Raw genomic sequence first — 12,559 nt, forward strand, 5'->3', positions numbered from 1 at the left:
TAGTATCAAGCTGGAGGAAGCAGTTTCAGTCAAACAAGTGAAGCAACCAGGTCTCACAAAAAATTTTAATTTACTAGAGTAAAGGGAAAACCACCAATGAAACCTTGGTTGAGTCTCCAGTCCATCTACAGCACTTTGGTCCATTGATGTTGAAGACAGATGGTCCTCACTCCATAGGAGAAAGGTTGGCAGTGTATTTGAAAAGGCGGAGTTATTTTGCAGACAGGAGGTAAAGCATATGATTGTCCTACTGGTGCTTTCAAAGTCTACCATGGCCAAGATATTGGTCATCTTACATACTCCTCAGGGGACAATTTCAGGGCCCTCTGTAGCAGTTTCCCTTGAGACTGAAATGAGCACAGCCACATTGTCCTCAATGCCCTCAATGTGGAGAAGCATTATCAGGATAAAAGCAAGTAATTCATGTGAGCCTGCAAAGTTTCTTTGTTTCCTAATGATTTTTTCTACTAAAATTTATTCAGCATATCATTATGATTTAGTTTTTAAAAATAGTTATTTAAATGACAGAGTTACAGAGATAGGAGAGAGAGAGAGAGAGAGAGAGAGAGAGAGAGAGAGAGAGATTGAGAGAGAGAGCGACATCCACTAGTTCACACTCCAAATGACTGCAATAGCCAGGGCTAGGCCAGGAGGAAGCCAGGAGCTAGGAGCTTCCTCCAGGTTTCCCACATGGGTGGCAGGGGACTAATTATCCAGGCCATCTTCTACTGCTTTCCCAGTCAATAAAGGGAGTTGGAACAGATGTGCAGCAGCAAGGTCTTGAACTAATGCTCATGTGGGATGCTAGCACTCAGGTGGAGGCTTAACCAGTTATACCACAATGTTGGCCCCAATTTAACTTTTTAGATTACCTATTGGGTCTGAATAGATAATGAGGTATTGAAAATGTGCCGCGGCTCACTAGGCTAATCCTCCGCCTTGCGGCGCCAGCGCACCGGGTTCTAGTCCCAGTCGGGGCGCCGGATTCTGTTCCGGTTGCCCCTCTTCCAGGCCAGCTCTCTGCTGTGGCCAGGGAGTGCAGTGGAGGATGGCCCAAGTCCTTGGGCCCTGCACCCCATGGGAGACCAGGAGAAGTACCTGGCTCCTGCCATCGGATCAGTGTGGTACGCTGGCCGCAGTGCGCTGGCCGCGGCAGCCATTGGAGAGTGAACCAACGGCAAAGGAAGACCTTTCTCTCTGTCTCTCTCTCTCTCACTGTCCACTCTGCCTGTCAAAAAATTAAAAAAAAAAAAAGAAAAGAAATTGAGTTTGCTATAATTCCTGGGTTTAATTTTATTTATTTATATATTTGAGAAGGAAGAAGAGAAAGAGCTAGTGGGTGGAAGAGAGATACTACCTGCTAGTTCACTCCCCAAAAGCTGAAGACAGGAACTCAATTCAGATTTCCCACATGAATGGCCAGTAACCAAATACCTGAGCCATCATCTGCAGTCTCCCAGGGTCCATATTATTAGGAAGCCAGAATTAGGAACCAGAGCTGAAAATCAGCCCAGACATTCCAGTGAGGGCCAAGGGCAGCCTAATCAGCATCTTAACAACTAGATCAAACACCTTCCCCATTTCCTGGGCTTAAAATGTGTTCCTGCCATTTACCAATAGTATCAGAAGGGAAGAAAAGGATATTTTTTCCACAGACTCAATTATCTCATGATTAAAACGGGAGTAATGCTAACCAAATATGATTGCTGTGAGGATTAAATGAGAACTATGTGACTATGTGGTGTCTTCAGTATGTCTTCGAGGTTCAATAAAGTTTTCCTTACAATCTATGTATGTTACTCTAGAGAAGAAAAGAACAAGTGACACTGTATATCTTTACTCTCTCTGATACTATTTTTAAATGTTATTTCTGTCCAAATGTCCAAACACAGTGAATGTTCAACTTAGTGATTTTCATGTATCATTTACTATGTTCTTGTGTCCTTATTCTCTTTCAACTACATGCTAGATTTCCAAAACAGCTGAACAGCTGTCTTCTTAATGCTCAGATTGTGCACATTGCTTCTGATGTATTTTATCTGCATTTTTCAAAGAATTCCCAGGAAGGGTCCAGCACTGTGGAATAGTGGGTTAAGCTGCTGCCTGCGATGACAGCATCCCACATGAGCTCTGCTTTGAGTTCTGGCTGCTCCACTTTTGATCCAGCTCTATGCTAATGCATGTGGGAGAGCAGCACAAGATGGCCCAAGTTCTTGGGTCCCTGCAACCATGTGGGAGATGAAGCTCCTGGCTCCTGGCTTCATCCTGGCCAAGTCCTGGCCATTGAGGATATTCGAGGATTGAACCAGCAGATGGAAAATCTCAATCTCTCTCTCCCTCTCCCTCTCTCTCCTTCTCTCCCCCTCTCTCCCTCTCTCTCCCTATCCCTCTCCCTCTCTCTCTTCCTCCCTCTGTAACTCTGCCTTTCAATATATAATAAATAAAGAAACTCACAGAGAGAGGGAGAAAGAAAGATGGAGGTCAGCCATGGTCTTGGCCAGATGGAATATGCCACACAGGTAGCAAGTACTTTTCAGAAATTTTGACTATCAGGAAGACAACCTTAGAATTCCTCTAGTGTCACATTTTCAATCATCTCTCAAAACTGTATTTGCTATAAAACATTATTGTAGAAGATATCTACTCCTGAATAGCTTTTCTTGAGTAAAAAAATAAAATCAGATTATACAAACATTTACATGAAGAATGCAGCAGAGAATAAAAGAAAACTTGGAGGTAGAGTAAACTAAAAACAAAATGAAATCTGCTTTTTTCCCCAATATTTTCAAACAACATGAGATTTGACCACATTCCTAAGAGAACAAAGTGCCTCTTTTCTAGGAGCAGAATGAACCACTACTGATTTTCAGGATTTGAAGATAACATTATCAAAGGAAATCTCTGTGATCATTAACTGTCTACCACCAATACACATGTTCTATTATTTCCAAATAAGATGATTTTCATCATGTGTGAACTTCTAGCCAAGTCTATAGAATTTGACAATGTGACTTTGACATGATATGAAATATACGAGCCCTTATATGAAAAGAAGTGAAGAAGAAATGTTATAAAGAAGCCATCCATAACACTGATCTATAAAACCCAGTCTCAATGCTTTCCTCTGCTTCATTTTCTGGACTCTCTCTGTGTACTTCAGGTTTCTCTAGCCCTGGGTGGCAAAAGCACCATTTGTTTACCCACTCATTGGCTCCTTTCCTTATGTTCTGACATCCCACTAGGCACAGCAGGATCAGAACACCCAGAAGTATATGGCGCCAGGCCACTGCTTTAATTAGACATGATTGTGCATAATTATAGCAGACAAGTATAACGCCGGCAACGGCCTTTTGCCAAATTAAAGATTGTCTCATGGTGAGTAGCTACTTATAGGAAATGTCACAGCAATCACCTTGCTTTTCTCATTATTTATGATAACTTGCGCTATTGGTTCTCAAAATCGAATATACATACCTAAGAAGACATAGCTGTTGGGTGTCAGAATAAGCATAGTTCAAATATGTATAGGGATAGCATGTATTGAATGATGAAAATCTACCAGGCATTGCTCTATCTCCTTTGTTTTTTTAAATTTAAATGGCCTTAAAAATTTTATGATATAAAATTATCATGATCTTCTTGCATGTGTTGAGATCACGAATATCATATTCAAAGCAATACTTTCAGTAAGCCCAGCATAGCCATAACATACAATGCGGTAGAAGGAGGAAGCTAGAGAAGTAATATAGCCATCCTACTATTAACAGTAAATAATTAGCTTTTTATTACTAAGAACATTTTAAGGGATGACCTATTGAGCACTTATAAAATGTTCTACAAAATAAATCTGTATATGTGCTAAAAACTATACTCCACTATTAAAGCAAACTTATTTCAATCTTTGGAGTTTTTATGTTTCTTAGTGTTTCTGTTTTAAAAATCAAAATCATTTTTCTTTCACTTTCATTATTAAAAAACTTGATCACTAATCATCCTGTACAGAACTACAAGTCACATTTATAATCATTGACAATGAGAAGAAAAAGTGAATAACACTTTTAAGTGACAAGCAATACTTTGCATAAAACATGTGTCTGCAAAATTTGTTAAATGAGAAATTTATTGGAAGAATATCCAACTGTATTTTTGCATTTGCTGAAATCAAACAGTAACCAGTATTTCTGTTATAAGTGTTTAAAAATGCTTAGTTGGGATGTGAGTCTGTGATTTTACAGTTAACTCTGGAAACATCTGCCAGACATTTATAGGACTACTGAGAATTAAAGAAATGACCCGGCCGGTGCTATGGCTCACTAGGCTAATCCTCCACCTTGCGGCGCCAGCACACCGGGTTCTAGTCCCCGTCGGGGCGCCGGATTCTGTCCCGGTTGCCCCTCTTCCAGGCCAACTCTCTGCTGTGGCCCAGGAGTGCAGTGGAGGATGGCCGAAGTTCTTGGGCCCTGCACCCCATGAGAAACCAGGAGAAGCACCTGGCTCCTGCCTTCGGATCTGCGCAGTGCACCGGCTGCAGCAGCCATTGGAGGGTGAACCAACGGAAAAGGAAGACCTTTCTCTCTGTCTCTCTCTCTCAGTGTCCACTCTGCCTGTCAAAAAAAAAAAAAAAAAAAGACCCCAAATATTAAGCACATTAAGATTAGTTTTGTTTCCATAACAGAATTTTGATAACAAATATACAAGTATAATAACATATATTTAATGAAAAGATGAAACGAATAAATGTAGAAATGTAGTTGCTGCTTCTGTTGCAAAAAAAAATACAATAATAATACATTCTAATACTCTGAAATAAAAAAAAAATCTGTGTTCAAATGTTTTCATTTAGTAACAACAACGAAACTAGTACTTCTCTGGGAGAAGCAAAAATTATAATTTTGATAGCTCTTACCAGCAGCAGAAAAAAAACTCCAAAAAAAAATAAAAAGCAAAAAAGAAAAAAACTCCAGAGAAGTAAAGAGTTACTACATAAAGTTTGATGATCATTTATTGAATAGAGTGGGTCCATGCACAGCTTTTTAGCAAATGGGTAAGGTTTCTGAAAGAGTTTGGAGAATTTAAACCAAAGCTACATATGGATATGTTTTCAAAATTTATTTGACATATAATAATAAGCCAATTTATGGGATATAATGTGAAGTTTGGGTACATTTATATCATTCTTGAGTTACACACATGAATGCATGTTTTGTTTTGTTTTGTTTTTGACAGGCAGAGTGGACAGTGAGAGAGAGAGAGAGAGAGAGAGAGAGAGAGAGAGAAAGGTCTTCCTTTTGCCGTTGGTTCACCCTCCAATGGCCGCCACGGCCGGCGTACCGTGCTGATCCGATGGCAGGAGCCAGGTACTTCTCCTGGTTTCCCATGGGGTGCAGGGCCCAAGCACCTGGGCCATCCTCCACTGCACTCCCTGGCCACAGCAGAGAGCTGGCCTGGAAGAGGGGCAACCGGGACAGAATCCGGCGCCCCGACCGGGACTAGAACCCGGTGTGCCGGCGCCAAAAGGAGGAGGATTAGCCTAGTGAGCCGCGGCGCCGGCCCATGAATGCATGTTTTTGAAGTAACTTTTTTAACACCTGCCAAATGAATCCTATCTTTTTCATAAAACATCTTGATTTCAAAACATTCATATGCTACATGAATATAATTGCAATAGTTACAGTGCATAATTTAATCAGTCAGAAACAGTAGTTCATAAGCGGGTATTTTCCCTAGATTTATTCCTTCTAGATTATAAGGGATCAGCATTCAATTTCAAGATAGTACTTAGCTGCTTGTTTCAGTGCAGTCACCTTCTGGCTGCTTTCCGAGATAAAAAGGATCTAGGGGTCGACTGAGTCTTACGGACACATTCAGCTACCCACACAGGTGTTCATTTTATCTCCATGTTTAGTAGAGAAGAGAAAAACAATGCTCTCTAACTCTGATACCAGAATGAGAGCTCAGACTTCAGGACGGGGAGTGAGATCAACCACATCTGAATGAAGGAGCTGGAATGCCCATTATCCATCAAGATGGCCATGTTGGTCAAGAACAAGACACTGCTGGAAGTGTTACAAGAAAACACACCAAAGAAGGTAAGCACAGTGAGTGAGAGAATAATAAATGACAGCTGCTCAGGTTAACACTGGGTTCAAATGACTCAGTCAGATAAGTGGACTGCAGAATGCAGGACTTAAAGTCACACCAGTTTAAAACAGCCAAGCTTCAACTCTAACACTGTAGTGGGGTGGGCCCCTAATCCGATATGACTAACATCTTCATGGAAAGGGGAAATCTGAAGAGACACCTAAGTGAAGACTGCAATTCTGCTGCCACAAGTCAAGGAAGTATGAGAGGTCAGAGAGAGGCAATGCACTACATCCTTCCCAAGAGCTCTCAGAGGGACCATGACCACAACAACATTTGGACCTTGGACCTGTAGCATCCAGAACTGGGACACACTATATTTTTTTTTTATTTTTTTATTTTTTTATTTATTTTTTTTTTTTTGGACAGGCAGAGTGGATAGAAAGAGACAGAGAGAAAGGTCTTTCTTTGCTGTTGGTTCACCCTCCAATGGCTACCGCGCCGATCCTATGGCAGGAGCCAGGTGCTTCCTCCTGGTCTCCCATGGGGTGCAGGGCCCAAGCACTTGGGCCATCCTCCACTGCACTCCCAGGCCACAGCAGAGACCTGGCCTGGAAGAGGGGCAACCGGGACAGAATCCGGCACCCTGACCGGGACTAGAACCCGGTGTGCCAGCGCCGCAAGGCAGAGGATTAGCCTACTAAGCTGCGGCACCGGCCCCTGGGACACACTATATTTACTTTGATTAAGCATTCCAGTTTGTGTCCCTTTGTTACGGTAACTCTAGACAACTCAGACAATAATCTATCTTTACTACTCCAAAAGCAAACTCACATGGGCAAGACACTGAAGAGTTTTACCTTATACACCTAAAAATTAAATAAAGCAAAATGTATATATATATATACTAAAAAGTACAGATTGGCTTTGTTTTAGCTTTGTTTTACATTCCTTTGCTATCCATGAGCTGCACTGTTCCTTGTAGAGCACAAGAGCTGTAAGCCTTTTGTGTTGGATTGCTCTATAACATGTAATACTGTATCTTAAGCAAACATTCATTTGTGGCAAGTCAATATCACAAATGAAAAATAGTCTGAGGGGAAAGGAAAATCAATATCCACCTTTAGGGTCATTAAATTTTGATAAGGATTTTCTTCAAACATCAATATACTACCAAGCAGATGTGAGTATGTACTGCATGCTTTTTTGGTTTCTTATTTAATGAAATCTGTCAAGAAACTCAATTGAGTTCACATGTGAATGAACACATACACACACATGCACACTTTTTTACAGGATTATCCGAGGCCTCCATGAAGATTTTCTTTTGGTTTGTTTACTTTACATACAGATATCAACCTTGTTATTAACAGGAAAAGAAGTATCAAGTCAATCAGACACCTACCTACATGTACTTCAATTTCTTGACAGGTGGTTGTATAATTATAATAGAGCAGTCAGCTAAAAAGGATGAAGTTTTAAATATCCTCTTTCCACATTTGAAAAATTCATTGCTATTTTTAGAAAGGAAGAGGAGAAAATGTTATAGAGTAATACACAAGGGGAAGAATTGGGAATATAAATGATAATATCTGTGTAAAATGTCCTTAAAAAACTGGGCTGCTCACGTTCTCACAAGGTTTGGTGAGTAGGCTGAGAAATTCCAGGTTTTTGAACAAGTTCAAATGATGTAAATTATTTTTCATTACTGCTTTCCATTTTACTTAAAAGTAAGCTTTAATCTACTTATAGACAAAAAACATTCTGCTAAATACATTTCATAAATTTATTTGTTTGATTCTATATTTAAAAATGCCTTAGAAGTAGTCATTGTGGTACAGTGGGTTAAGACATCACCTACAGCATGTGCATCCCATCAGAGCAATTCAAGTCTTGGCTGCTCCACCTCCAATCTAGCTTTCTCCTAATGTACCAAGGAAAGCAACTGGTGATGGCCCAAGTACTTTTTTTTAATATTTATTTATTTTATTTAAAAGGCAAGTTACAGAGAGGAAGAGGGAGAGGGAGAGGGGGAGGGAGAGGGGGAGGGAGAGGGGGAGGGAGAGGGGTCTTCCATCTTCTGGTTCACTCCCCAAATGGCCACTGTGACCAGAGCTGAGCTGATCTGAAGCCAGGAGTTAGGAGATTCTTCTGGTCCTCCTACATGAGTGCAGGCACCCAAAGCCTTGGGCCATATTCCACTGACTGCTTTCCCAGGCCATAGCAGAGAGCTGGATCGGAAGTGGAGTAGCTGGGACTAGACAGGGTGCCCACACGGGATGCCGACACTGCAGGTGGTGGTTTTACCCACTACACCACAGTGCTGGCCCTGGCCCAAGTGCTTTTATCCCTGCCACCCGCATGGAAGACCTGGATGGAGTTCCAGGTTCCTAGTTTCAAACCAGACCTTTGGGGCCATTTGGGGAGTAAACCAGTAGATGGAAAATCTCTTTCCCTCTATATGTAACTCCGCCTTTCAAATGAATAAAATAAATCTTTTTCACAAAAGGCTTTGACTACCAAAATATATTTCTTATATTTTAATGCCTATGAGCTTAACTGCAAATGACTGCTGTCTAGTTATTCCTTTTCAACCAATGATAGATTAACGTTTCTCTTAAAAATAGTATAATGGCAATGTTAACATTTTAGGCCACTAATCCTCAAGCTCTTTGTTAACATATCCTTTCAAAGATGTATGTGCTCAAGCAAGAGTAGGATGTGCTTTTGGACTGAGGATCCACTGAAGAAGTAAGAAGTTAAAGCACAGCCTGTATGGGAATATGTGGCACATCTGAATACTACTGTAGCAAACGATCTTGCACTTTCCGCTACTTCTTGCCCATAAAATGTTTGCAAGCCTCTCCAATCGATAGTCGTGTTTCTGATGTCCTCTACCGTGACAAGGACTTCCACTGACCCCAATTGCTTATGGATCTTTACCATTTTCTGGAACATTTCCTTCAGAGTACCTCCAGGTTCCCTAAAACTTTTAATATGCAGCATGATATTATATCCCTCTGTACCTTTACAGCAAGGTCAGCACTGTCACTCATAAACATTTTTATCAATCTTTATAAAATGAAATGTTCACCAAAACATAAATAGAGCAGTGACAGTTTAGTAAACAAGATTTCAGGACGTGTACAGCAGAGTAGTGTAAAATCTCTTTCTTTTCATCTACATTTTCAAATATGTGCACAGATCAAATATATACTTTCAAAGATATTCATGAAAAGAGGATGCAGTTTTGAAATGAGACTGTACTGAATAAGATTAAGGGACACACCATGATTGTCCAAGATATTTACTTATTTTAGCTAAGTTTATTTAATGTCATAGACCAGACATGACGCAAATTATAAAAGTTAGCCCCCTTTAACTGTTCATCACTGTGAGGAAGCTGCTATTACTATTATATTTAGATTTATTTTCCTTTTTAAATTTTTGAGATAACATATTTTAAATTTACATTATAGTCAAAATTTAATTATCCACTAGACAAAAGTTCAATAGGTAAAACGGCCATAGTTCAGCAGGAATATGGTCAAGGGTAATAAACAATAATCAAATAAAAATGTTGGTTTCACTCATTTATAGTAAATTTTAAAATAGTCAAGATCACTAATGATATCTAATATATCAGCACCAAAGAGAGGTACCATCTACACACAGAAAATGCTCAATAGTCAGACACAGATTGCATTGGCTAAAAGCATTCCATAAACCTCAGATAGTGACAGAAAGAAAAAAAAGTGTACTGCATGGCTTTTAAAAAAGAATATCATGGGGCCAGGGCTGTGTTGCAATGGGTAAAGCAGCCATCTACAGTGCCAGCATCCTGTATGGGCACTGGTTTGTGTCCTGGCTGTTCCACTTCCAATCCAGCTATGGCCTGGGAAGGCAGTAGAAGGTGGCCCAAGTCTATGGGGCCCTACACATGGGAAACCTGGAGGAAGCTCCTGGCTCCTGGCTTCAGATCTGCACAGCTCTGGCACATTGCAGCCATCTGGGGAGTAAACCAGTGGACAGAAGAACAGTCTCTGTCTCTCTTTGCTTCTCTCTGTAACACTGTCTTCCAAATAAATAAATAAATAAATAAGTATTTTTAAAATAATATCATGGAAAACCAGTGCTTCTTGAGCCTTAATAATAAAGGATATAAATGATCAATATTGTCTCTGATATACTATTGATGAATTTAAATTTTCAAATACCAAATAAATCAACAGTGATTATAATGGAATTATTATAAAAAAGAAATCACAGTTACTACTCAAGCATTCAGAGTTTTCTTCATTTTCCATTAGCAAGAAATTATTCATTTTGAGTCTCTTAAGGCAAAGGTCTTTCATGTTACAGTAGTTACAGAATTGTTACTCTTCTTTCCTCTTAATGTGAGTTGTACCATACTTTCACCACATTGCATAACCCATTCAGCAAAATGTTTCTTCTAAGAAAATTCAAATTCATGATGGATGTATACCAAAGGTTGTAGCAAAAATGAATTTATAAATCTGCTTATGATTTAATTACACAATAGTAATGGGTTCAAAATAAAAACAATCTATGGAATATGGGTTAGAAAATTCTCTCATGGGGACTGGTGCTGTGGCATATCAGGTGAAACCACTGTCTGTGACATTGGCATCCCATATGGGCACTGGTTCAGTCCTGGCTGCTCCATTTCTGATACAACTCCCTGCTAATGTGTCTAGGAAGGCAGCAGAGGACAGCCCAAGCATGCAGGAGACCTAGAACAAGATCCTGGCTCCTGGCTTCAGCTTGGTCCAACCTTAGCCCTTGCAGTCATTTAGGGAATAAACCAGCAGTTGGAAGATTCCTTGTCTTTGTCTCTCCTATTTATCTCTCAATCTGTAACCGTGCCTTTAAAATTAAAAAAAAAAAATGAATCTTGAAAAAAGAAAATACTCCTGGGGGAGTTAAACAAATAGGGCATTATAAAAATGATGCTTGAAAGGCAAGGAAGTTGTAAGAAAAGCAGGACTAGAAGGGGTAAAAACATTTGGCTGTATTGTATCTGCACAGATCCCTTTCATACACTGTTTCTTTTCTTTTAAAAATCATTTTTCATTTATTTATTTAGGAGACACAGAGAGAGAGAGAGAGCTCCCATTGACTGGGTTCACCCCCCCAAATGTCTGGAACAGCCAAGGCTGGACCAAGTTGAAACAATCCAGATCCCCCACAGTGTTAGCAAGAATTCAATTACTTGAACATTTACCACTGCATCTCAGGATCTGCACTGGAAGGAGCTGGAATTAGGGGCTGGAGCTGGGAATCAAACCTAGGCCTGCTGATGTGGGATAGGGCAATTTAACCTCTGTCTCAACTACTTGGCTAACTACTGCCTTCTTTTAATTTTTCTTAAAGAAAAATCATGACACAGAGAGATTATATAGTGATGTACAGAATGCATAAATATTTAATGAGTTGGCTCTTTCATACAATGGATAAAATTGTACTATTTCATAAATCATTGAGTTACTAATATATAATTTGTTAAAATCATAGATCATTGCAATGCTTACTAAGAATGAAGTTTAAATGCCTTATAAAAGACCACACTCTTCACGAATTTGCATGTCATTCTTGCGCAGGGGCCATGCTAATCTCTGTATCGTTCTAATTTTGGTATGTGTGATGACACGCAAAATTGTGAAGCATTCCATATTTTTTGTTTGATTGGCCCAGGAGTCCCTGTCCCGTCCCTGCAATGGGGGAGCCACAGCTCCTGGTGGAGGAGGCACCACCATGGACAGGAGACCCCCAGGGAGTGTGTGCGTGTGTGTGCGTGCGCGTGTGCACACGCATGCGCAGGTGTTCCCTCCCAGTTAATAAAGCCCCACCATGTGTGTCAGAAAAGAAACCATACTCTTAAAAAAAACCTCTTTAGTCCTATAGGATTTTAACTAAGAATAATTGTAGTCTCTTTTAATTACTTTAATTAAATTATTTTAATATTCAGTATTGACACTGGCATTTCAGTCATTTTTGCCATTAATAAAGTGTGACATCTTCCTTAGAGTGGAATAGAAAGAATAACAAGAATGAAAAAGATGACTTAACTAAAAGTTCTGTAAGAGTTGACTCAAAAGTCAAACTAAATTAACAGTTGCAAAAGTATTATGTTTCTGCTACTTGTAAAATGTCAAACTTACACTTCACTGTGAGAATAGTGAAACATTAACATTTCCCTAGAACACTGAAATATCATGAAATATTGACAAAAATTTTAGAATTGAACAAGACGTTTAGTTGTTTTTTTCTTCCCAAGTTTGAATTAACCAAGTTCCAAGCTTCCTTAAAGAACATATTCATGCTATTGAGTTATTTGAGTCTCTTACGAATTTTGGACATTAATTCCTTCTCTGATGTATAATGTGGAAATATGTTGTCCTATTCTGTAGATTGTTTATTCTGTTGGTTGTTTTCTTTGTTGTGTTGTGAAGATTTT

General features: G+C 39.6%; 1 protein-coding gene and 1 pseudogene across 2 annotated transcripts in view; both read right to left on the bottom strand.

Annotated features, from left to right (window-relative positions):
• The window catches only part of CCSER1 (coiled-coil serine rich protein 1), a 1,433,531-nt gene that overhangs the window by 277,441 nt on the left and 1,143,531 nt on the right, over positions 1-12,559 (bottom strand). The gene's annotated exons all lie outside the window — the stretch shown is intronic.
• Positions 11,658-11,752, bottom strand: LOC127483394 (U6 spliceosomal RNA; annotated as a pseudogene).

This window comes from Oryctolagus cuniculus, chromosome 8, assembly GCF_051225735.1.
Source record: "Oryctolagus cuniculus isolate XC-2025 breed Fujian yellow rabbit chromosome 8, ASM5122573v1, whole genome shotgun sequence".
Classification (NCBI taxonomy): domain Eukaryota; kingdom Metazoa; phylum Chordata; class Mammalia; order Lagomorpha; family Leporidae; genus Oryctolagus; species Oryctolagus cuniculus.